Source organism: Pelodiscus sinensis, chromosome 17 (genome assembly GCF_052426305.1).
Source record: "Pelodiscus sinensis isolate ZL-2025 chromosome 17, ASM5242630v1, whole genome shotgun sequence".
Classification (NCBI taxonomy): Eukaryota; Metazoa; Chordata; order Testudines; family Trionychidae; genus Pelodiscus; species Pelodiscus sinensis.
In genome coordinates, this window is record NC_143068.1 from 32,007,628 (window position 1) to 32,032,633 (window position 25,006).

The 25,006-nt window shown below is 55.0% G+C and overlaps 1 long non-coding RNA gene across 3 annotated transcripts in view; it reads right to left on the reverse strand.

Moving 5' to 3' along the window:
• The window catches only part of LOC142818830 (uncharacterized), a 77,302-nt gene that overhangs the window by 16,413 nt on the left and 35,883 nt on the right, over positions 1 to 25,006 (reverse strand). For 2 of the 3 annotated variants that reach the window (XR_016347056.1, XR_016347055.1), the window contains exon 2: positions 23,067 to 23,205. This is a non-coding gene — a long non-coding RNA (uncharacterized LOC142818830). Of the gene's footprint in view, positions 1 to 92; positions 1,206 to 23,066; positions 23,206 to 25,006 lie in introns of those variants that run through there. The other variant, XR_012896480.2, reaches the window with a different exon arrangement.

Genomic DNA, 25,006 nt, shown 5'->3' on the forward strand with positions numbered 1-25,006 from the left:
CCGCAGGATTCCGGGCTTGAGCCCCACCCACCCAGAATGGGGTAACCCAATGCCAGCTTTGCGATGGTGGGACCTGGCACCCTTTGAACATAAGATGGATCTGGGGGGCCCTGAAGGTGGGTGGGGGGGTCCAGTGGCACAGTGGATAGGGTACATGCACCCTTTCAACACAGAATGGAGCCAGCACCCCTAGAAGGCAGAGCTGACCTGTCTTGTGCATGTGTAATGCCGACAGGGGGACCAAACCTGGGATCTCTGGAGCGTAGTGCGTGAGCCCCTACAGCTTGAGCTAAAAGCCTCAGCTAAGGGCCGTAGGGCAAGCTCATTCTCTCTCTCTAAGGGGTCTAAGTGCCACGGGGTGGGATAGTGAGCCACGCTGCGTGGGTGGGTTCCACACGTTCTTGTCACTGTCACCTTCCCGAGTCGAAGTCCTCCTATGGTCGATTGGAAGCCCTGTGAGGCATGGGCTGTTTGCATGGAGGCCACCGCGCTGACCTGGGCTGCTGGGAGCTACCGCGGTGCAAAGGGTAAATAAAGAATCAGAACAGCCAGATCCCACCAGCTAGATCATCAATCAGCATTTCAGATCTTTGATTAAAAAAATAAGATCCCCCCCCCCCCCACACACACACACCCCTGCCTACAGTCAGAGCCCTCCCCGGAGGAATCACCGGGCGGAGGGACAGGGGGGTTTTCCTTACATGAGAGAGGAGGGGGTGGTGTTTGTGAGAAGGGACAGGGAGATCGGCAGACCCCAGGCCAGACCTGTGGGCAGCATGCAGCCCATCGAGGGTCTATGTGTGACCCCTGAGACATTGCCCACGCGCAGAGAGGCCAGATTCTGCTGGTTTCTGTCTGCGTCATGTTTGTCCTACAGGCCCGTGAAGCCAGGGCCCATGATGGGACGTGCGGGCTGTTTGCACACAACACGGACCGTGAGAGCCGTGCGCGCCCTCTGCAGCCAGTCCCAGCGCTGCTATGATCAACTGGCACCCCCTGCAAATCCTAGGTACGCCAACGCACTGAGCTAAACCAGCCCGTCCCGGGAGACCAACTCGGTTACAACAATCTTGTGGCCACTGAGATGAAGGAGGCCCCTCGTGCAGCCCACTCAGTTGTCCCTTGCTGCTCCAGGCCAGGAAAGCTCTGGTGGGCAGGGGCGGGTGGGGGAGTCTCTGGAGACAGCTTCTTCTCCCTCACAGCAGCTGAAAAGAAAACATGCCTGAGCCAGTCCCTTTCTGACTTTGAAAGGAGCCAACTGCTCAGAGCTACAAACACCCAGGAACCGGTTAAATCCAGGCCATTCTTGGCCCCAATGGGGCACCCGGCAAGGAGAATCTCTGTGCTACAAGTTCTTCCTTCTGTGACATGTCCAGAATGATTTCTCCCATCCCTTGGAAGGGCAGAGGGATAAGAACCAAGCAACTCCCTCATCAGTAGCAATCACACACGTCACCTGCGCGGCAGCCAGGACTTTCCTTGTGGAAAGAAAGCCGGGAAGTGGAGAAGGGATCCCCAGAAGGTGTAAATTCAAGCATGGACTCATCCAGAAACCTTTGGCATTGGATGAACAGTAGAAGTGCGTTCAACCTGTTGGCTTAACATAGGGGAGTCCTGGAGCCAGGAGATAGATGGTCTCTCTCAGTTAAGAGCATCACCCAAAGGAGGCAGGGTGAGCAAGCCCTGAAATCCAGCTGGGGTTGGTGAAAGGTGAGTCAGACACCAGCCCTTCCTTGTCCCAAGAGATTCGGGCTCCAGAGGCAAAAGGACCCACAGTGAAAAATTAGGAACAGGGCAGAAAGGCACAGCTTCTCTGTCATAGATTTGTAGAATCCTAGGGTGTGTCTAGACTACATGGCTCCGTCAACGGAGCCTTGTAAACTAGTTTACCCGACATAGTCATTGAAGCAGGGATGAAAATAAAAATGGCCGCCGCGCTGTGCAGACAATCAGCTGATCCGGCACGGTGTGGCAGTCTAGACGCAGATCGGTTGACAAGGGAAGCCTTTGTCGACCACTCCCTTATGCCTTGAGAAACGAGGTTTACAGGAGCGGTCGACAAAGGCTTCCCTTGTCGACCAATCTGCATCTAGACTGCCGCGCTGTGCCGGATCAGCTGATTGTCGACACAGTGCGGCGGCCATTTTTATTTTAATGTCAATGGAGCCATGTAGTCTAGACACACCCCTAGGGCTGGAAGAGACCTCAGGAGTCATCAAATCCAACCCCCTGTTCAAATCAGGACCAGTCCCAACTCAATCAACCCAGCCAGGGCTTTGTCAAGCTGGGACTTAAACATCTCTAGGGATGGAGATTTCACCCCCTCCCTAGGGAACCCATCCCAGTGCTTCCCCACCCTCCTAGGGGAAGATTTTCCTAATATCCAACTTAGACCTCCCCCTCTGCAACTCGAGACCATTGCTCCTCCTTCCATCCCCAGCCCAGAAGGCTGAATTGCTCACAGGTGTTGTCTCTAGAGGTGAGTTGTGCGGTGCCCAGGGGAGGCAGGGAGCCCGAGCCGTGCCAGGAGCCGAAACTTTATTCGATAAAAGACATTTCCACCCGTTCCAGTTTTCTGCTCCCCTCCCAATCAATGCGTGGAAACAGCTTGTATTTGTACCCTTCCCCCTCTATTCATCCCCTTTCTTCCCGCGCTGACCTGAGTCACAGCAGCAGCTACTGCCCGGTACCAAAGCCCGTGTGTCAGAACTAGCGCAGCTGCGGAACGATATCCCTAAAAGACAAAGGGCAGCGCCGGGGATCGGTGACACCAAAGGGCGCGGGTCAGGAAGAGAGAACGTTTTAATAAAATAAAAACGATTTTATTATACGTGTTCCTTAAAGCCCCAGCTCCTGGAGACATGGGGAAACAGGAAGCTCTCAGCGTATCGTGTGGCCAGAGCATGGCAACGTGCCACCCTCTTTGGTTCCCTACTCTGAGCCTCCAGTCCTTCTTCTCACCAGACCCATAAGGACCTAACAGCTGTAGCAGCGGCTCCCAGCAGCTACCTCCTGACCTGAGCATCCCTCTCTCGGCCTTGCCAGGGCCAGCATCCCCTGCCGGTGGGCTACAGATCCCGTCCCGCCCCCCCAGTGCTTTCAGCCCCCTCGAGTTCTGAGGGGAATGGGAGTTGGGGGTGTTGACTGTGAATGTGCAAGGGACAGAATTTCTTTCAGTGGGGAATGAGAATTGATTTGGCCTGGGGAGGGATAATTGACGTTGGAGAAGGAGGGTGCTAGGAAAGGGGGGGTGAGAAGAGCAGGCAGTGACAGCAGTGGCCACAGGGGTGACACGAGCTCGCAAATCCCAGGGTGTCTGGGAAGCCAGGAGGGGAGGCAGCTCACCAGATGGTCTCACTCCGGAGGGGACTTAGTGCCAGGGAAAAGCCAGGGATGGAGCCAGCCCAGGGGTCCGGCGCCGGGTGTCAGAGCTAGAGATCCCACACCGTGCAGCCAGCCCCTCTCTGGCCCACTCTGTGGGGAGCGGGACAAAATCCAGCCCTCTCTCGGGACCCGGGCCTCCTTCCCTCCCCTGCCGGTGACGTGTCTCTGCCCCGTGGCCCAGAGGGCAAGCCGAGGTCGCATGAGACGGAAAGCGACTTGTCCAAGGTGGTCCCTATGTTGTACCCCCAGGAACACCCCATGCCCATTCTCAATCGCCCCCTCCGCCCCCCGGGCGCTGATCGCCACCGCTCAGGCAGCTCCTGCTCTGAAATAAAGAGGTGCAAGGAATCCCTGGTTCCTGGGGCCCTGCAGTACCCCGCCGGAACAGACAGGCTTGTGGAGGGCTCATCCCTCTCCCATTTCTTCTGCCACCCCCTCCCACCGCCCGAGGATCCCGGGCCCCAGCCTTGCCCACAGCCAGGGCTCCCCTTTCCCCAGCCTCTGGCATTAGCCATCTGGTCTAGTTTGCAGCCTCTTTCTTTCTAAGTCCCGGACAGCTTAGGAACAGCAACTGTCCCAGCCTTGTCCCCAGGGGATACCCGTCAAGGCGGCCTCCCCAGCCTCTCTCACAAGTGCTCTCTGTTCTCTGGGGGCTGCTGCAACCCCCCGCTCTCAGCCCACCCCCCTTGTCCCTGCTGCTCCACACAGAGCCCGGGGCTGGAGGGCAGGGAGGGGGCTGCCTTGCAAAGCATTATCTCTGTGTGCAAAGCCATCCCCTCCCCGGGAAGCCAAGGGGACCACACCCTTACCATCGCCCTCCTTGCCGGTTCTGGAGGGAGGGGGGCAGGAGAATTGCAGAAGCAGGAGGCTATGTGGGGGCAGGGAGGGGGCAGAAATAGCACGCTCGCTCTGGCCACCTTACATTCCGCAGCCTCTCCCGGATCCAGCCCCAGCACAGGGCTGAGGACCCAGCCCAGCCTCAGTCCAGGGGCAGCTGCTATTGGCTTTGTTGTGAGCTGCGCCCGCATACCCCAGCCCGTGGGGCCTCGGGGCACGAGCCATGGAACAGCCTCAGCGCCAGAGAGGGGCCTGAGCCTCGCCATTCCCGGCCGGAGCTGGACTCGGGATGGAAATAACCATTAGCATCGTTAACCGGTTAAACGAATACAATTAGACCGGTTAACTCGTTAACTGTTGGCAGGAGGGAGGGCGGCAGCTGGGGCCTGCTTCCCACCCACCCTCCCGGGACGGGATCCTGCCTGATGGCCCAGCGCGGCTGAGTCCGGGGCTGGGGTCCCACCTGGCCACCGAGGCTGCTGCAACTGAGGCCAGGTCCTGCTGACCCACCCACCCAGGCCTCTCCACTCTGGCTAGAGCTGGGATCCTGCCTGGTTACCTGGGACACTCCTGCGCAGCCAGGGCTAGGCCGGGGTCCCACCAGCCTGGGCCGCTCCAGCACTCCCGAGGCCCAGGCCCTGCTTGGCTGCCCAGGCCGCTCCAGTATGGCGAGGGCTGGGGGGCTGGGCGCAGTGCAGGCATGGTCCTGCCTGCTGCCTCCCCACTGCCAGCAGGACTCAGCCAGGCCTGCTCCAGACTGGGGTAGTTGGCTTTCCAGCTGGTTACCCGGCAAGCATCCCGCTAAGCCTAATTCTTCCCAGGCAGCCGTTCAACTGTGAACCGCTTACGCCCCTAAGCTGGACTGGGAGCCTCCCAAAACAGGAGAGGTTTGGATCTGGGGTTGGCTTGGTCCACTGAAGTTCTGAGCCAGGGTTCCAGGCTGAACCCCCACTTCGCTCTGAGACAGGGAGAGGGGAGAAGGGATCTGGATCCAGAGCTAGATTCATCCCCTCTCTAATTATCAGGAGGGGCCAGACGTGTGTGGCGCACCGCGTGGCAGGAGAAACTGACAGAGAGCCCTGTGCGTGGCCAGAGACACCGGCACCCCTCCAACGGAAATTTACACCCCACCATAAAACCTCAACTGGCTGCAGTGTTCTTCCTTCCTTCCTCCAGCCTATGCCCTGAGGGGTACTGTGACACAGCTTGTCCCACCCCAGACCTGGGTGCATTTCACTGGTGGGGAGAAAGACGCCTCGGCTTCCCTCACCCACCTGTCAGAGCCAGCCTGGGGACAGGCAAGCAAGGCTGGGATACAAATACACTGAGCGCAGCTGCCGGAGGCCCAGGAGAGCAGCATTCTCAGGCGGTTTCTGCCGCCGTACCTGGTGGGGGCTGCGATGGCAGGAGACACGAGTGGGACCCAAAGTCCACTCGCTGCTGCCAGCCCCACCCAGGAACATTGGGGGCTGGCTGGCTCCTGCCTGGCTCTGCCCGGGCGCCCACGGAGAGCACCTCGCCAGCACGGTGGCCCCTTTGCCGCCCAGCAGACTCCCCCAGAAGCTGCTGTCTCTGACTTCGGAGAAGCGGCTTGCTCTCCCCTGACAGGGAATACTCACGGGCTGATCCAGCAGAGCCCCCTCTGCCAGCACCCATGGGAGGGTGTTGGTGGCCGACTCCCACCTCCAGATGTGCCCCAGGTGGCTGGGACGGGCCCCCTCTGCTTTGCCCATGGAGAGGAGAGCAGATTGAGAGAAACCTCCTGGAGTTTGCTAGGCTGGGTATTTCCACCCCTATGGTAGCCATGGTAACCCCCTTCATCTTCCCCGACCCCTGGGGTCGCTTTGCTGGAGTCTGGTCCAGGAGGGGGCAGCATCGCAGATAATGAACAGCCCCGAACATTAACTCCCCTGCCCCCCACCGTGACCCACGGAGCAGGGAGATGAGACACAGGCCACGCCGCCAGGGGTCCGGGACTCAGCCTCGCTGGCTCCCCTCCGTGCGTTAGGCAGCCATTGCTGCTGGCTCTGCCCAGGGCTTGGCTCTCCTCAGGGGGAGCAGTCGCACCTCGCTCCCCGCACTCCAAGGGCCGAGCAGAGGCTGCAGAATCAGGCGCCAGGGAAGCGGGGGAGAGGGGGAGCTGAGTAAATTTGCCCTCGCAGAGCTCTGGGTAGGACTCGCGCCTCCTCCCGAGTGGGACGCCCCGGGCTAGAGAGTTCGAACCAGGACCCCTTATCCGTAAGGCAGGGGCTGGGGGAGCAGAGCTTGCAGCTGCCTGCAGACGGGAACTCGTGCAGCCCCCACCGCCCTGCAGGGGAACTAGCCAAGCGACCAGAAGGGGCCCAGGGCTGCTTTCATGTGCCCGGGCAGACAGCAGGCGCTTCGAACCCTGCCCTCCCCCCCCCGCACCGACCACAGCACACTAGCCCCACGCCCGGCTGCACCCAGCCGGCGCTCAACGGTGATTCCCAGAGCAGCACAGGCGCGTTGCAGCTGACAGCTTGGCCCTGCTCTAGGGCCCAAGCCACTCAGCATGGGACGGTGGTGCCCTGATCCCCGGGGGAGAGAGGCACTACAGCCGCGGCGGGGAACCTTTTTGGGTCAGGGCCCACTGACCCACTGAAAAATCAGGCAGGGGCCACACAAAGCCACTCCCCCCGTTCCCCTCACACACCAGAGCCTAGAGGGGTCCAGGCTAGTCGACTTTTGTGTGTTCCAGTCCTTCAGTGGGACAGCCGGGGGGAAGGGGATGGAGCACCAGCACGGGCCCCCCAATGCTGGGGAGGGAGCCCTGAGCCTCGGGGGCCGCATGCAGGCAAGCCAGGGGCCGCATCCGGCCCCTGGGCCGTAGGTTCCCCCACCCTGCACTAAAGCCAGGCAGACAAGAATAGCAATGGGCCATCAGGGGCAGGGCCGGGGGTGGCATTGCAGTGACTGGGCCTCGGTGCTGGTGTCTTACTGGGGACTTGCCCTTCGCCGTCACCCGGCAGGGAAAGCGGCCTCTCTTGTGCCCTGGCCCTTGCTGCTGTGGGGAGCCGAGAGAGGGGATCTCACCGGGGCGCACACACCCTGCAGCCGGGCGCCTGCCTCAGCGCTCTGGGCTGCTTGGATGCAGGGGCTGAGTGCTGGCTCTTCCACCCCAGAGGCCCTCGTGCAGTAGCAAGGCAAGGGGGCTGGTGAGCGGGGCCGGGAGACTGGGGCGGGCCACGCCCATGGCTGGAAAAGGGTTAATGCTTCGGGCAAATTCCTCAGAGGCCTTTCGCATGTTTGCCTCCCTGTAACTGGAGCTCTGCAAAGAATGGTCCCCCACCCTCCCACAAGTGGCATTGCCCCAGCCTCCCTGACACCCCCTCCTCCTCTCCTCATCCCCCACAGCTATCCTTTCAACAACCCCCCCCCCCCCGCCCTCCTCGCCCCCATCTGAGCGTGAGAAACCCTCTGAGCCCCCCTGGCTTGCCCCTCCCCTGAATATCCTGCCCAAAGGCAGAGAGATTAAAGCGGTTTGCAGCATGCCCGGCCTGCCTGCCTCCCACATCCTTCCCTGTGAATTCCTCTCCCTCCTTCATCTCACCAGGGGAGCCTGGCTGCAGTTATCAGCACAGCAGACCCAGGCTGCAGGAGACCTTCGCATTTTCCCCTCTGTTAAAAATAGCTTGAGATTTATTTTCTGGCAGCATGGAAAGCCCCCGGGGCGTAAGAGAGGAAGCAGACAGGCTTCTGCAAGCAGGGGAAGGTGGGGGGGTTGGGGGGGGGGAGAGCGAAAAGGGCAGGAAATAACCCCCCGGCAGCAGCAGCCCTGTGGAGGGGAAAATGCTCAAATGCAAACAGTATGTGGTTAATGTGGAAACTCCCAGGGCAGAGACAGAGTGGCCTTGTGTATCCTGCTGTCCAGCGAAACAGCCTCTTCCTGCACTGGGCCGGCTCCAAGACCCCGGAGCCGAGGCCCTGCCCAAGGCCGGCGACACAGGCAGCCTCCACCTGCAAGCGCTGGGAGGGCAGGACGCCTTGGAGCTCACAGCACCGGGCTTTGCTCACCAGCTGCCCCCTTCCTTTCCCTCACAGCCTCTGCCCCCCTCCTCCCCGGTCCACGGCGGGCGCCCTCCTGACTTTGCTCTCTCCCCTTCCCCCGTTTAGGTTAATGCTCTGGATACAAACACCCTTGGGTACTTTCCAGGGACAGGGAAGGGAGCATGTCCCGGGCTCTGTAATAATTAGCAGGTCGTAACGAGCAGCTTTTTAATAACTTCTGCAGGCCGAACTCCTTGAAGGCAGCAGGGATTCCTTGTCTCCTTCCATTCCCTGCCCCCTGTCCTGCCCCTGGTGTGGACCCCTTGTGTGCCACCCACCAATCCCCACTGTGTTACAAGGACTCCCTGCAAGACTCCCCCGCTACACACACATCATGCCACCTAGTTCTGTGTGTCCCCCATTCCTTCACCCCAGGGTCCTCCATTGCCCTCCATGCTAGGGGGTGCGGTTCCCCCTCTACCATATTCCAGAAGCTCTGTCTAGATGCATTTCTCTCATTCTGTCCCCCCACGGCAGGGGCGCTGTGTGCCCATTTCCTTCCCTTTATGCCAGGGGTGAGGAACCTCAGGTCTGAGAGGCAGATGTAGCCCCCAGTTTGCCTGGATCTGGCCCCTGAGGCTCAGGGCTCCCCCCCCAGCATTGGGGAGCCCACACTGGTGCTCCAGCCCCCCTGCTGCCCCACAGCGAGGCTGGAGCACACAAAATCCACTAGCCTGGGCTCCTCTAGGCTCTGGTGAGCGAGGAGAATGTGAGGAGGGTCTTTCTGCTTCTCGGGGGGGGGGGGGGGGCACGTCAGTGAGGGGGTTTTGTTGTTTTTGTTTTTTACTTCTTACTTGTGTGCAGCCCCCGACTGATTTTTCTGTGGGTCAGCAGCCCCCGACCCAAAAAAGGTTCCCCGGCCCTGCTTTATGCTTTTATGTGTCCACCTTTCCCCCACAGAGCCCCTGGCATGGGAGGGAGGAGGGGGTAGAGTTACCAACTCTCACTGAAGCGATTCTGGGAGGTTTTTCTCCCCCAACATGAGGGAACCTCATTTCCCTAAAGTATCCTATTAAAGTCTCCAGGATAGTTTTTCAAAAGTCACTGGGGGAGTGTTGCCAATTCTGGGCGACTCCAGCCCAATCCTGGAGGGTTGGCAACCCTACAAGCTGCTCGTGGCCAGCATGGAACTGTTCTTTGATCTGTAAGGAACTCCAGAGGCCGTGGAAGCTGCCGGGCCTACTAGCCAGAGGCAAAGGGCTACGTGAGTCCCTTTTTTCTCTCCTTCCTCTTTTCCCATCCTCACCACAGGGTCCCGCCCACTGCTATTTAGAACATTCCCTCTACACTTTTGGAACTTGCAGGAGGTGACATCCAAACAGAAGTGCCAGGAAGCTCAGAACTGGGCCACCCCCAACACCGAAGGTGCTGCGCACATAAGGCTTGGGACAAACGGGATGAAAAAGAGTAGCGTCGTGCTTCCTCCTTCTGCCCACAAGCCCAGCTCCTACCCACTCCTGGCACTGAAAGGCGATGCTACCCACAGCAAAGATGCAGCTCTCGATAGCACGATTCTCTGTCTTCTTTCTGGGGTGCTTTACTCACAGTGAAATACTTAGAACAATATTGAAATGGTCAGAGGTAGGCATCGCATCCTACACCCAACCACTGAGATGAAAGGGAGCATTTTTCCACACCTTTCAGAGCTGCCATTTCAGGCTGGCTGCTGACTCAGGCGGTTGCCCCTGCACGGCTTTATATATCGGGTTGACATTTTGAAGGTTTGCTTTGTAATCCTTCACGTTAAAAGACTAATCAAATAAAAAAAAATTCTGGAGCACATGGTGGGAGCCCTATCAAACAGTCCCAATTTCCCAAGCAGTCACCAGTCACAGAACTGGGCAAAGATATGTTTTATTTGCATACAGGAGAGTGTCGTTGGTCCATGTTACGCACATGGGGAAACCGAGGCACAGCAAGGTGAAATGCTGTTGCCCAAGGCAGGGCTGGCCTGAGCCATCCGGGAGTGTGGCGCATGCGTGGCCCCGCCCCAGGGCACGCGGTGCCCCCGGACGCTAGGAGCCTGGCGCATGCGTAGCCATGCTCCCGGGCACCCGTCGCATGCGTGGCCCCGACCCTGCCTGGTCTATCAGTAGCCTGGTCAGCCCATTGCTTGGGCCAGCTCTGGCCCAAGGTCACAGTGACATAATGCCTCCACTGCAAATAGGACCCTGGTCTCAAGACACCTCCCTCCCCCAGAAACATACCTTAACCACTGTACCACACTGCCCCTTCCCCTCCCTATCTTCGCCATTTCTTTTGGAGTCTAGTAGAGCTGCTGTTTTTTCTCCTGCTTTCACCCTTGGAGCTCCTCCACCAGGCCCTTCTGCCTAAGGACGCTGTAGCAGGATTTCACTCAGAGCCACTCCTTTAAATGGCCCAAAGGGCTGGTAATCAAGGAGACCCAACCCTTCTCCTCACCGCTGACCCTGCTACTGCTGCCCTCTCCTGTAGGTGTAAAGCGATTGGCCTGAGGGACAGCTCCCCCATCCAGCACCACATGTACGTGGCACTGGAGTTATTTGAGAGCCTTATTCATTTCTCCTGGTCTGGTCCCAATTTCTCCTTCCTGCTCCTGCCCCAGAGAATTTCTGGCCTTCGCCCCCATTCCCTCATGAAAAATGAGACGAATAACTCACCGGAGGGAGCTAACATTTACCTTTCCTGCCCATAAATCACTCCCCATCTCCTGCCTGGAGACCTCACTGCCTCTTTCCCTGGCCTTTCCTTCCCAAGTCCCCAGAATCCGAAAGGCTTGCCTGCAACCCAGGCCGAGAGCCGGTTATAGTACCCGGCCCCCATTCTAGCAGTGATTGGTGTACGCCCCTGCCATCAGCTTTCCACCAAACGGGCATTTACCTGCACTTGGAAGAGAGATTCCTTATTCATCATCCTCCCCCTACGCGCTCTCCTCTGGGCAGAGAATTTCACCCTCATTTACAGCCACTCCAGCGTTCCTAATCAGGGAGGGGGTTTCTCTGACTGTGTGGGACACGCAGCTCCCCCAACCTCCCCGCATGTCCTCCCTGAGTTTGTCTTTAAGGATCGTTTTTCCTCACCACGTTCCTCCTACCAGGCCAGGCAGCTCCTGCCAGGGATTCGCCTTGCCCGCTCGCCGCCTGTACTATCGTCCATTGTGAGACACCCACAGGCCGTGCGTCTCAGCTTGAAGGACGAGGCAACCACTGGTGTCCTGTAAAGTACACTCTGCTTCCGAGGGGCTGCCGTGGCCACGGGGAGCAGAGACTAGCTGGAGCAGGGGTTCCCAAACTTTTCGGCATCATGCCCCCTTTTTGATTTTTGAGAAAGCCTCATGCTCCCCCCCTTCCCCATAGCAGCAAAACTTGTTGAGCAAAAAAAAAGGAACTGACCTGGGCCGAAAAACAAAAATAGCAGAAAAACTTGGGGGGGGGGGATTAATGAGAGGGGGGTAGGTCGCCTCGTGCCCCTCCCTGGAATTTCTTCACACACCCCCAGGGGGGCACGCCCCCCAATTTGGGAACCCATGAGCTGGAGCATAATGAGCTCCATCCACATCCCTTCCCGGCTGGTAACTGAGTAAGGGTAGAATTTGGCTGGACTTGTCCCCTTCGGCAAGAAGTATTCCCTTAAGGTGTGGAGCAGGGGGCAGCTGCCTCCCACACCCCACCTAGCCAGAGGCCATCCACCTTTCCTCTGTTTGCCCCACGGCAGGACCCCGTCTCAACGGCACAAATCACAGTCCACGGGTATGTCTACACTACCATCCTAGTTCGAACTAGGGTGGTTAATGTAGGCAACCGGAGTTGCAAATGAAGCCCGGGATTTGAATTTCCCGGGCTTCATTTGCATATTGCCGGGCGCCGCCATTTTTAAATGTCCGCTAGTTCGGACTCCATGCCCGCGGCTACACGCGGCACGAACTAGGTAGTTCGGATAAGGCTTCCTATTCCGAACTATCAGTACACCTTGTTCCACGAGGAGTAACGGTAGTTCGGAATAGGAAGCCTAATCCGAACTACCTAGTCCGTGCCGCGTGTAGCCGCGGGCACGGAGTCCAAACTAGCGAACATTTAAAAATGGCAGCACCCGGCAATATGCAAATGAAGCCCGGGAAATTCAAATCCCGGGCTTCATTTGCAACTCCGGTTGCCTACATTACCACCCTAGTTTGAACTAGGGTGGTAGTGTAGACATACCCCACGTTATTTAAAACATCCCCCTGCAGAGGTCCAGTTTGTTCAGTTCTCTGGTGAACACATGGACCCCTCCCCTGGGCCCAACCCCCGCTGGTATCTCTCCCCTGCCATTTGGGTGGAATCCCCACAGCCCCCCTTCCTGGAGCAGCATCCTAATTCGTTCCCCACTCCTAGGCAGCCCCAAGCTGGAGCTCAACCTTCCAGTTCCTTCCTGCCTAAGCCCAGGATGGGGCGGCACCAAAGGAAGAAGAAAAAAAAAGTGGCCCTGACTGAGAAGCAGAAAGACACTCCCCACATACCCCTTGCACCCCAGAGCCTAGGGGGCCAGGCTAGTAGATTTTGTGGGGACTTCTAGGCTCTGGGGTGGGGCCAAAATGAGGGGTTCAGTGTGTGGGAGGGAGCTGCTGGGAAGTGGCTTGGCGTGTGGGATCTGGCCGGGAGGAGCCAGATTGGGAGGGGAGCCCTGAGCTTCAAGCGCTGGATCCAGGCAAGCTTGGGGCTGCATCCGGCCCATGGGCCTTAGGCTCCCCACCCTTGCTCTAGCGGATTGCCCTCAGTCCTCTGAACTAGGGTAGCTCTCTCCACCCTCATTCTGCCGCCCTTTCTGAGGCAATTGGCCATCTTCCCTCAGGCCCCATGGCGGGCCGTTAACACAGGATGGAGTGCTGGAGCATTTCCCGCAGCAATCCGGTGGGCTGGCCCCAAGCACACAGCCCTTCAGGGCCGGCCTCACTGCTACAGGGCCCGTTCAGCCCCCACCACAGCCTCTTGGGAGAACAGGAATCAGCCTCGTTACACTTTACGGCTCCCCCATGCAGCACCTCCGAGATCTCCCCAGCATGACAAGCCTGCCTGCTTTCTCCGGTCACTGCTGAGCCCCCTCCCTCGACACGGAGATCCCGCTGCTCTCTGCATTCCCGCCACGTTCCAGCCAAGTGCATGATATTGAAATGCCCTTTGTGAGCAGATGGTCCGAGTTTCCCCCTGTTTTTTGACGTCCTCCTCCTTGCCGTGAGATACCCCCTGAGTGACCTTCCTATTTCTTTCTGGGGTTTTGTTCCTATTTCCTGTAGAGATCCCCCCCTCCCCCACAAACACCCAGCCCTTATCGGTTTCACTAGTAGAATTTCCTCCCTGTCCACCCATCTGCTTATTTTAGCTGCCTCTTACTTCCTCTCTGCACTGCCTTCCGAATAGACTCCAGCCTGCCCTCCCCGCCTCTAGCACACAGTTCCCTTGTCCTCTCAGACAGCGCGCCACTGATCTAAAAGGGAGGGGTGGGGTCCCTGCCTGTGAGGTCCCTGCCCGTAGGGTCCCTGCCTGACCATCCGGGGGTACTTGCTGGTCCCCCAGCCTCAGCATCCTGCAACCCCCAAAGAAACGTCAATGGGCACAGTGGCAAAAGGTGAGGAAGCCTCAGTCGAGGACTTTCTAAGCGGACTGAGATGGGCTTACGCTTCAGCAGGGCTCGGGGAGAGTCTCCAGTCCGCCATCTGCCCTATCAGGGTTGGATCAGCTCCAGAATCAGGCAGGGATTGTTTCCCTGGCCTGATTCACATGCGATCACAGGGGGTAGGAAAAAAGTCAATGGGATTTTCACTGCCTGGGGCTGAAATCTGACAGGAACCTGATGGGAGATTTCAGCCCCATGGAACCTGCTCCCCTCTCCAAATCTAAACTGGGTCCAAACAATGCCCTCTTAGGGTGTGTCTAAACTACATGGCTCCGTCGCTGGAGCCATGTAGATTAGGCTGATCGGCAGAGGGAAACGAAGCTGCAATTTAAATAATCGCGGCTTCATTTAAATTTAAATGGCTGCCGTGCTGAGCCGACAAACAGCTGATTAGCTGTTTGTTGGCTCAGCGCACTAGTCTGGACACTCCCGTGCCGACCTGAAAGCCCTTTATCGACCTCCCTGTTATGCCTCGTAGGATGAGGTTTACTGGGGAGGTCGATAAAGGGCTTTCATGTCGGCAGGGGAGTGTCCAGACTGCCCCAATCTGCCGACAAACAGCTGATCGGCAGAGCGGGGCAGCCATTTAAATTTAAATGAAGCCGCGATTATTTAAATTGTGACTTCATTTCCCTTTGCCGAACAAACAAATCTACATGGCTCCGTCGACGGAGCCATGTAGTCTAGATGTACCCTTAGAGTCCACCTCGTTTGTAGAAGGTGCATGTTAATGACAAATCAGACCTTTCTTCTAATCATCTTTCCTAAAGCAGGGTACCAAGACTCCAGTCAGGCTGGGCCAGAACTCCAGTTGGGTCATGTTGCAGCTGCTTTCCATAATCTCAGCTTTCATTTCGGGATGTCTCCTGCCACTGCATTTCCACCAGCACAACGCCTCCTGGGATTGCAGTGGCGGGGGAGGGGTTGCACAGTGTGCACAGAGACAGACCCATCAAGCAGAAACCTGTGTCTTCATCTAGCCTGCCACGGGATAGATGTGAACCCCACCAAGGGGAGCCGAGTGGGGGCTGGGCTCTTCTGAACATCTGCTCACCCTGCTGCAAAGGGTGTTTTCTTTTGGCACCTCAAGCGGACAGAGCTTGGCTGGTAAGAAGAGCTTGGGAGAGTGCCACTCCGCCCAGTTTCAGACCCATGTGTTAGGGCTTTAATCCACACCGCAGGGGGAAATTTGAGCCCACACAAGCATGTCACGCACTAAGGATCCCATGTGGCTCTTTCTGGACGGCACTTAAAATTCCCTACTATGTAGTAGGGTGGTCCTGTTTCCAACCTGTTAGTGCAGTCCCATTGCCATATAGATAAGCCCTTAGGGTACGTCTACACTACAGCGCTAATTCAAACTAACTTAGTTCGAATTAGTTAATTCGAACTCAGCTAATTCAAACTAACGCATCCAGACTAAAAAACTAGTTCGAATTAGCGTTTTGCTAATTCGAACTAGCATGTCCACATTAAGTGGACCCTGAACCGGGGTTAAGAATGCCCGGAAGCAGTGCCGGCAGGGCATCAGATGAGGACTTAGAGCGTGGAGATGCTACCTCAGGCTAGCTGAGGGCTGTGCTTAAAGGGACCCGACCCCCACCCCGGACATACAGTTCTCAGGGGTGCCCCGCTTGCAAAGCAGTCCTGGCTTGGAGTGCCCTGAGTGCCCATACTGGGCACATCACAGCATTCGGCCATCAGACCGGCTGCACTTGCCGCAGGCTGCCATCTGGGGAGAGGGGGCAATTGGGGGGCTGCAGGAGAGCTTCCACCCCCAGAAGCCCACAGAGCCAGCCCAGTCCTCTCCATCGGGGGCTCGTACCCCATTCCTCCCTCACCTCCTTCCACTTACCCTTCCCTAGCCCCTTTTCTTGATATACAAAATAAAGGACACGTGTGGTCAAAAATAGAATCTCTCTTTATTGAACAAAACTTGGGGAGACTGGGAAAAGGAGGTGGGAGAGGGGAAGAGAGAGGGTGGCAGAGGGGAGGGCAACTAAAATGATCAGAGGTTTGGAACAGGTCCCATATGAAGAGAGGCTAAAGAGACTGGGACTTTTCAGTTTAGAAAAGAGGAGACTGAGGGGGGATAGGATAGAGGTCTATAAAAGCATGAGTGGGGTGGAGAGGGTGCATCAAGAAAAGTTCTTCATTAGTTCCCATAATAGAAGGACTAGAGGACACCAAAGGAAAGGAATGGGTAGCAGGCTTCAAACTAGTAACAGAAAGTTGTTCTTCACAAAGCAAATAGTCAACCTGTGGAACTCCTTGCTGCAGGAGGCTGTGAAGGCTACAACTAGAACAGAGATTAAAGAGAAGTGAGATAAAGTGATGGAGGTTGGGTCCATGGAGTGGTATTAGCCAGGGGGTAGGAGTGGTGTCCCTGCCCAAAGTTTGTGGAAGGCTGGAGAGGGATGGCACGAGACAAATGGCTTGGTCACTGTCTTCGGTCCATCCCCTCCAGGGTCCCTAGGGTTGTCCGCTGCCGGCAGACAGGCTACTGGGCTAGATGGACCTTTGGTCTGACCCAGTACGGCCATTGTAAGCTGAGGGCTCAGTGTCGGGGGTCTCAGTGGACCACCTTGATTTTCATGCACACCTGTTCCTGGGTGGCCAGGCTGGCAGCTCTCCTGCCCTAGACGGCCACTTTCCTGTGCCTAGTGCGGAGGTCGTGGACAGGGTCCACGATGTCCGCACTAGACCAGGCGGGTGCCCGCCTCTTGCGGTCCCGGGCAAGCTCCCGAGAGCCGCCAGCCTGGTCCCGGGAAGATGGGGAGGGCTGGGGGGCATCGGGTGGCTGGCTCGAGCCATGCCAGGTGCAGGGTCTGCTGGCTGGGTGCTGGCAGGCTTGCACTTGGCACGGGCACCGTAGCCAGTCCGTGCCCCTTTAAGGGCTCCGGGGCCGGGAGGGGGCAGTAGAGTTTCCCTGGTGGTGCCCAGAGTGGCCACCAGGGAAAGCTGGGGAGGGCTAGCCTCCCACTAGTTCGAATTAAGGGGCTACACACCCCTTAATTCGAACTAGTAAGTTCGAACTAGGCTTAGTCCTCGTAGAATGAGGTTTACCTAGTTCGAACTAAGCGCTCCGCTAGTTCGATTTAAATTCGAACTAGCCGAGCGCTAGTGTAGCACCTATCAAAGTTAATTCGAACTAACGTCTGTGTCACTCTTCCTTACAGGACCTTTTAAAATGCTTTTTTTTAAATTTCACTATGCAAAGAAACTCCTCCCAAAGGGAAACTAGTATCTTCTCTCTGTTAAAATCAGGGATTGCTGGTGTTTGTTCCTGACTCTACCAATGGCGTGGGGAGAATGATAGTTACCCATTTTTGGAAAGCTCCTGGAAGACAGTGGCTGTAAAGTACAAGGAATGTTTCTTTGGTCACTATTCAGTGCCTGAAATACCCCTATGAGAAAGATTCAAATAGTCTTTCCTCTGGAGTTACCCTGTCCCAGACACGCCTTATGGCCTGTTCTGAATTTCCCAGCAGATGTTTGTCTCTGTTCCAGCAGGACTTCCTAGACCATTTCTGGGCACAAGAGACAGTAGAAAGCCCAGGGAGAGCTCTCAGCACTAGGTTCAGTACTGGCTTAAGGCATTTCTGAAAATCGCCTTTATCTGTGGCTGTTTCATTGTGGGGTGTGTATCTCCCCCAGAGCTCTCTGCCTGCCAGATATCCTGCCATCTTTCCATGGCCTTGTCTGTGTGTAGAGCAGTCTCTCTGAGCAAGCCGGCATGTCATCCACAACTGTTCCCCACAGCAATGTCCTGCCTCCCCCAGAGAAGAGGTCACCATCTCAGCTGAAGATGCTCCTGTGTGAGCTATAAGGGATCAGAGCTAGCTATAGTACAGGACAGGATGTCATGGAATCTGCACCCTTCTCTACATGAGGATTTATCTAGACGTCTCCTGCTGTTGCACTAGTACACATGCTGCCCCAGTGATGAAGGCAATGGTGGGAGTGCCCATGTAAACGGGGCGCAAGTGTTCTTAACTAGACTGGCTGAGGACAGCCAGTGTATAAAGGAGGGCTACCACCGTTGCTGTTGCTCCCACTGGTGGAGCTTCTGGTAGAGTAACTGTGGGGGGAGATTTCCCAACAAAACGCTAATAGGATCAAAGCCTCAAGCCTTGTCCACACCTAGAATTAATGTCTCAGCCTCTGTTTCAGCTGTTTGTCCTTGTCTCGTCTGTAGCCTGCATGTGCCCCGCTTACCGCTGACAACCACCTGTGGAAATGCTGCTCTTTCCAACAGAGGCTGACAGCCCCTGGTGAGTGCGTGTTACCAGCCACGGAGAACAGGAGTTTGTTTCAGCCCTAAGTAGGGAGCTATAGCTCTGCTGTAGTAGCTTCTGCTTTTAGCACTGGACGTGCCTATTGTGTCAGCCAAGATGGCCACCATCACAAAGTCATGGCCGCCTTAGATGCTAGACGCATTGGTTCCCAAACTGGGGTGTGTGCCCCCCTGGGGGGGCGTGAAGTTTCGCTGCTATTTTTGTTTTTCGGCTCCGGTCAGTTCCTTTTTTTTTTTTTTCTCAACAAGTTTTGCTGCTATGGGGGGGGGGGGGGGGGTGGAGGGGCATGAGGGTTTCTCAAAAATCAAAAAGGGGGCGTGATGCTGAAAAGTTTGGGAACCACTGCTAGAGGGAAGGGGTGTGTGCTGGTGAAGCACTGCTGCCTATGTAATCTCTTAATGTACCTCGTCTCTTCAAGACAATTTCTAGTTATGGAGCCTCATTGCCAGTCCAACTGCGTCGCTGGTCCTCGACACCAGAGTCTGAGCACCCCCTCCAAGGAATGAAATATAGAAATAACTTGTGATAATCTCTCTCCTCACAGCGGGCGAGAGGCTGTTCTGGCCGTTCTCAACATGTTTGTTTATATTTGTGTGCGGGAGCGAGTGGGCGCGTTGCAGTGGGTGCGAAGAAATTAGTGAGGGGGGAAACGAAGCTGAAGATGTGGGTTTTGTGTTGAGTCCTGGAAACCGCTAGCCTGCGGCAGCGCTCCTCTCTTGCGGCAGTGCCCTCCTCAGCGCCGTTCTCCCAGGAGATTTCTGTCTCCCACGCTCACAAGCCTTCGCCCAGGGCGGATAGTTTCACTGCCCCGGCTGTGGGAGGATGGGTGTCTCTCAGGGAGCCAGGCCAGTCCCATGGGGAGGTGAGATGAGCAGGACAGAGGCCTTGAACTGAACTCTGTGTTTGGTGGGGAGTCAGCACTGAGACCAGGTGGGAGAGCCAAATCCAAAGCCTGATCCGCATGGCTCCTGGAAGGGGAGGCCATAGCCAAAGGCCCAGGGCATCAGCCCCAGGAAGGAAGCCTGTAATTTGCCCCTGCTGAAGGCTGAAGGCATCAACTTTCACCCTGGGCCACCCACAGTCAGGGAGCTGCTGCCCGAGGGGGCGGGATCCCTGGGGTTCTGGACCCGCTGGAGCTTTGGGGAGCACGTTTCGTTCGTAGCTATAATCAGGTGCCGTAACTGAGCCCAGCAGTGCAGGGATCACCATGGCGACAGCCGCGTCTCGTGGGACAGGGCACAACCGTCTGGCCTGTTGCCGATGGGAGGGGGAGGTGTTTGCTGCCGCTGTGGTGCTTTGGGCAGCGGAGAGGGACTTGGAGGCTGGGGATGGGTGCCTGAGAGAGAACAGGGACTGTTAGAGAGGAGCTCCACCATGAAATCAGCTATAGCCGCTGCCCTTCAGGCAGGCACGGAGGGCATGCCCACATTACAGTTCAAAACCAGCTGGCGGGGTATGGGCTATGGGGCTGTGTAATTGTGGTGGAGACGTACACACAGACTTTAGGACCCTGTGAGGTGGGAAGATCCCAAGCCCAAATGTCTGTATAAATAAACAGTCCCTTAGCCTGAACCCAAGTCTGCCAGCACTAGCCAGACATGGTGTCTAATTACTGTGTGGACACACCCTGCGAGAGCTGGGAGGGGTGCTGCTTAGAGCTCCTTTCTAAGGGATGTTGACTAACGTTCCCTCTAATTTTTTCCAGTCTGTGTGTGGAATAAATTTTGTTATGTGCACTGAGACACATCATAGAATCATAGAATCATAGAACTGGAAGAGACCTCAGAAGGTCATCAAGTCCAGCCCCCTGCTCTAGGCAGGACCAATTCCAACTAAATCAACCCGGCCAGGGCTTTGTCAAGCCGAGACTTAAACACCTCTAGGGATGGAGACTCCACTACTCCCCTAGGTAACCCATTCCAGTGCTTCCCCACCCTCCTAGTGAAATAGTTTTTCCTAATATCCAACCTGGACCTCTCCCACCACAACTTGAGACCATTGCTCCTTGTTCTGCCATCTGTCACTACTGAGAACAGCCTCTCTCCATCCTCTTTGGAACCTCCCTTCAGGAAGTTGAAGGCTGCTATCAAATCCCCCCTCACTCTTCGCTTCTGCAGACTAAACAGACCCAAGTCCCTCAGCCTCTCCTCATAAGTCATATGCTCCAGCCCCCTAATCATTTTGGTTGGCCTCCACTGGACCCTCTCCAATGCGTCCACATCCTTTTTGTAGTGGGGGGCCCAGAACTGGACACAATACTCCAGATGCGGCCTCACCAAAGCCGAATAAAGGGGAATGATGACATCTCTGGATCTGCTGGCAATGCTCCTCTTAATGCAACCTAATATGCCATTAGCCTTCTTGGCTACAAGGGCACACTGTTGACTCATATCTAGCTTCTCATCCACTTTAACTCCCAGGTCCTTTTCTGCAGAACTACTACTTAACCGGTTGGTCTCCAGCTTGTAACTATGCTTGGGATTCTTCCGTCCCAAGTGCAGGACTCTACACTTGTCCTTGTTGAACCTCATCAGATTTCTTGTGGCCCAATCCTCCAATTTGTCTAAGTCATTCTGTACCCTATCTCTGCCCTTAAGCGTATCTACCTCTCCCCCCAGCTTAGTCACACATCCCTAGCTAGCACTGGCCTTTCTTGGGGCAGCCTACCCACCCCAGTCTGTCTCTGCTTCTCTGCCTTTTAGTCAGCGGAAGCTCCTATGTTTTACAGGTATTGCCATGTGATATTAGTGCTTTTGGATTGTATTAACCTGAACATAAGAACGGCCAGACTGGGTCAGACCAAAGGTCCATCCAGCCCAGTGTCCTGTCTGCCCACAGTGGCCAATGCTAGATGTCCCAGAGGGAGTGAACACAACAGGAAATCCTCACATGATCCCTCTCCTGTCATCCATTTCCAGACAAACAGAGGCTAGGGACACCATTCCTACGCATCCTGGCTAATAGCCATTGATGGACCTAACCTCCATGAATCTATCTAGCTCTTTTTGGAACCCTGTTAAAGTACAAGTCTTCACCACATCCTCTGGCAAGGAGTTCCACAAGTTGAGTGTGTGCTGCATGAAGAAAAACTTCCTTTTGTTTGCTTTAAACCTGCTACCTATTCATTTCATTTGGTGACCCCTAGTTCTTATATTATGGGAACAAGTAAATAACCTGCATTTATCTCTCCTGCAATCTCAGGCTATTGAAAATTGTCAGTTCTCCAAAAGTGGCAAGGAGTCCTGTGGCACCGTAGACTATACGAAGTGTTGGAGCATAAGCTTTCGTGGGCAAAGACCCACTTCGTCAGATGCACGTAGACTAACACGGCTACCCCTCTGATTCTTGTCAATTCTCCAGACTCATTCAGTTGTCTGTCCTTAAATTCTCCCCTTGTGCTCAGCTCCCCCAAGCTTGCTGTCAGCCCTGTGTTTGATCCAGCTGCAACTCGCTATTTCCTCCAGCTCATTTTAAACAAATATTATGAAGCCGCACAGAAAGTCACTTTAATTAAGGGCTTCTTAAGCTGCCAGGCGCAGAGACCTGGTAGAATTTGGAGATTACTGGCTTTCAGAGGAGAGCGCTCATTCCCCGTGCATGCATGATTTTGCCGTGCGCTTGCAGTTTGCTTTTCTACCCTGTCTTCTTTAGTGGCTGCTGGGTCCGGGTGCCTCTCCCCGCCCCTGCACAGAGCCCCATTAACTTTCTATTGTTTCACTGGGACCCATTTTCCAGGCCATCAGCCTTCCCCTGATGTGAGAGCAGCTCACTGTTCATGTCTGTGCTTTTCTGAAAGTGTGAATTTAGTGGTTGGTGAAAGGTGCTAGACTGCAAGCCCAGAGAGCAAGGGGCTGCTTCTCCCCACGCACGTACACCAGCATAAGTCAGGAGCCCGAGAGCAACACAGATGGAGAGGACAGAATCAGACGCCCACACTCCCTGTTTAAAGACACAGGAACTGCTCCTCCCGTGACGTGCACCACGGTGAGATGCAGTGGAGGATCCGGCTCCCAGCAGATAGTTGCTTTGCAAGCTTCTCCCACACTCACAGGCCAGCTTGCCTCAGCCCTGACCTTAAGGGCAGCCTTGGGGGTGAAACACTAGGCCTGTCTCTAGCTCTTACCCAGCGCTTGGTCTTTCTCCTGAGACCGCCAGCATGGTTATTATCTAGGCATTTTTATAGTACCCATCTCCGCACTACATAGGTGACTAGCGCCTGCGGAGGGAGGGGGCGCAGGGAGGGCTACCCAGAGGAACAGGGAGGGGGCATGAATGAGCACCCCATTTATCAATTGAAATATTGGCACGGATACAGGGGGGCAGTGCACCTTCTGGGTGCTACCCTCAGTCGCCTACTTCATACTGCCAGGGTTGCCCTGTGGGGTGGAGGGTTTTGTGATGTAGGCCCCTATTTATTAGAAACAAGACTGAAATTCACCTAACTTGTATCCCATAAGCCTAAGATTGCCAGATGGTTTAACAAAGATGGTTAGTCTATGGTTTAACAGATCTGGGAAGGTCAGTTACAGGGATTTGACAGCACCCAGGAGCACAGCCCCAAGGAGATCAAAACCCCAACTAAATCTGTCTTACTCGGTATAATAGTTTTACACAGAGAAAGCTCATAAAATGTCCTCCCTTTATCAGTGAAAGAGAGAGAGATGCATGGCTGGTGTCCCCCCTGTGTGATAATGCACAGAAGTGATTTTATTAAGTGTAAAAAGTAGAATTTAAGTGGTTGCAAGTGATGGCAAACAGCTCAAAGTAGTTATTAAGCTAAAATAAAGCAAAACATGCCAGCTAAGCCTACTGAATTAAGAGAAGTTGTTACAAATAATAATTTCTTACCCCAGTTCTTATTTCAGGTGAAGTCTTTCCAGGCCAGAGCGGTTCTTTCTGATCTGGGTCCAGCAGCTCACCTCCACCCCTGTCGTTACAGTTCTTTTGTTTCCAGGTGCTTTCATGTATCCTCTGGGTGGGGAGCAGTCTGTGAAGCCAGCAGAGGACTATCATCATTTGTTTCCCACTCCTTAAATAGAATTTCCCCAGGGCAGGAAGTCTTTGTCCCATTCGCCTTACTTCTGTGGAAAAATACCAAATTCAAGATGGATTCTAGCACTAGGGAGCATGGTCACCTGTCTTTGTAGGACCAACCACAGTTCAGGTTTACAGGAAAAACAAGACTATTCACAGATCCTTGTCTTGATCACTGGGCCATTAAGTCCTTTAAGTACCACCAATGTTTTTCACTTGGCCCTGGTCTACACTGCGGAGTTATTTTGAAATAACCCCCCTTATTTCAAAATAATAAGCAGAGCATCCACACTACTAAGCCTGTTATTTTGAAATAAATACTGCTGATTTCTTCAGAGAATAACACTTATTCCAAAATAGTTATTTTAAAATAGCAGTAGTGTGGATGCTCTGCTGCTGCTATTTCAAAATAACTATTCCTCAGAGTTATGGAAAGTAATTACTCCCCAGTGCTTTCTGGGGCTCTAAGTCGAGGTAGCGTGTCCAAAATAACTGAGCTCCCATGGAGTGGGAACACGCTATTTTGATTTTGTTATTTTGGGAGTTATTATTTCAAATGTAGTTATTTCAAAATACTTCCCTAGTGTAGACATGTCCTGCTACCTCTTCAATTATTTTAGGCATGCATTTGTGCATCTAGTTTGCATGCTGACCACAGTTGGGTAACTGCTCATGCAAATGGCAAACAAAAGAACAGAACCAGCACTGCTTCTAGAAGTGACTAGCCTTATGTTCCCCCATTGCACAATTCTGAACACACGGGTGACTTACCACCTCACACTCAGGAACCCTGCTCAGAATGTACTAAAGCAAGTGACTAACGTGAGCCCTGGAACACGAGTGGAGAAGACAATACGGCGACTTGGGGCCTTCATGAGAGTGTAGGATTCCCATTCCACTCTCCAGTCTTCTATAATTCTCCCTTTGCTGCCAGTGTGGGATTCACAGTGGATCAAGGCCCTGGCTTTATAGCCCAGACCATGGACCACAATGAATATAATTTGAACCTCTCCACAGAGCAAGTCTGGCATGTCTGCTGCAAAGCCTGTGCTCATTCCCCGGCGCCCTTTCTTCTTGCACCGCCCATCTGCTCAGTGCAAGGGAGACTATGTCCCACCAACAGCAGCAATTTCTTAGATGTTATGCTTCATTGCCCTGAAGATCTGCATCCGTGGGACCAACGTGGTTAGGAAGAGGATTCCACTCGGCTAATTGGTTTAAGCCTGAGCAGGGCTTCAAAGATACAAGGCTCTAGAAACACTAGGCATTATTTTCATTTATTTATTGATTTTACCTGCTCCCTGAGGCACTGCCCTTGGACAGTTATCCCTGGGATCACTCTCTGAAGTTACCCCACGGATGAATTTGGCCCTTGGTCCGATAGCAGTGAATGATAAACCCCCTTGCCCACGACATGGGTCTAGAGCTGCCCAATTGTTTGACTTGCAAGAGGCGGGGATGGTGCAAACCACATGTGAATGAGCATCTGGGGATGTAAAATCCTTGAAACCAGACATCCTTTCCAAAGGAGGGAGGTGCTTGTGTAAAGACCATGTCACCTCAACTGCTAAGTCAGAAAATCATGGTTTGCGTTAGAGGGGGGGAAGCCTCAGAAACTCACATCAGTTTCCCTCTCCATTCCCCATTCCCCTCTCCCTTCAGTAACAAACAAAGCAGTCACTCCTGTCAGTAACTGAAGGTTAATGACACAGTCCCTTCATATGGAGGCACTGGGAAAGAGCCACTCCAGGGTT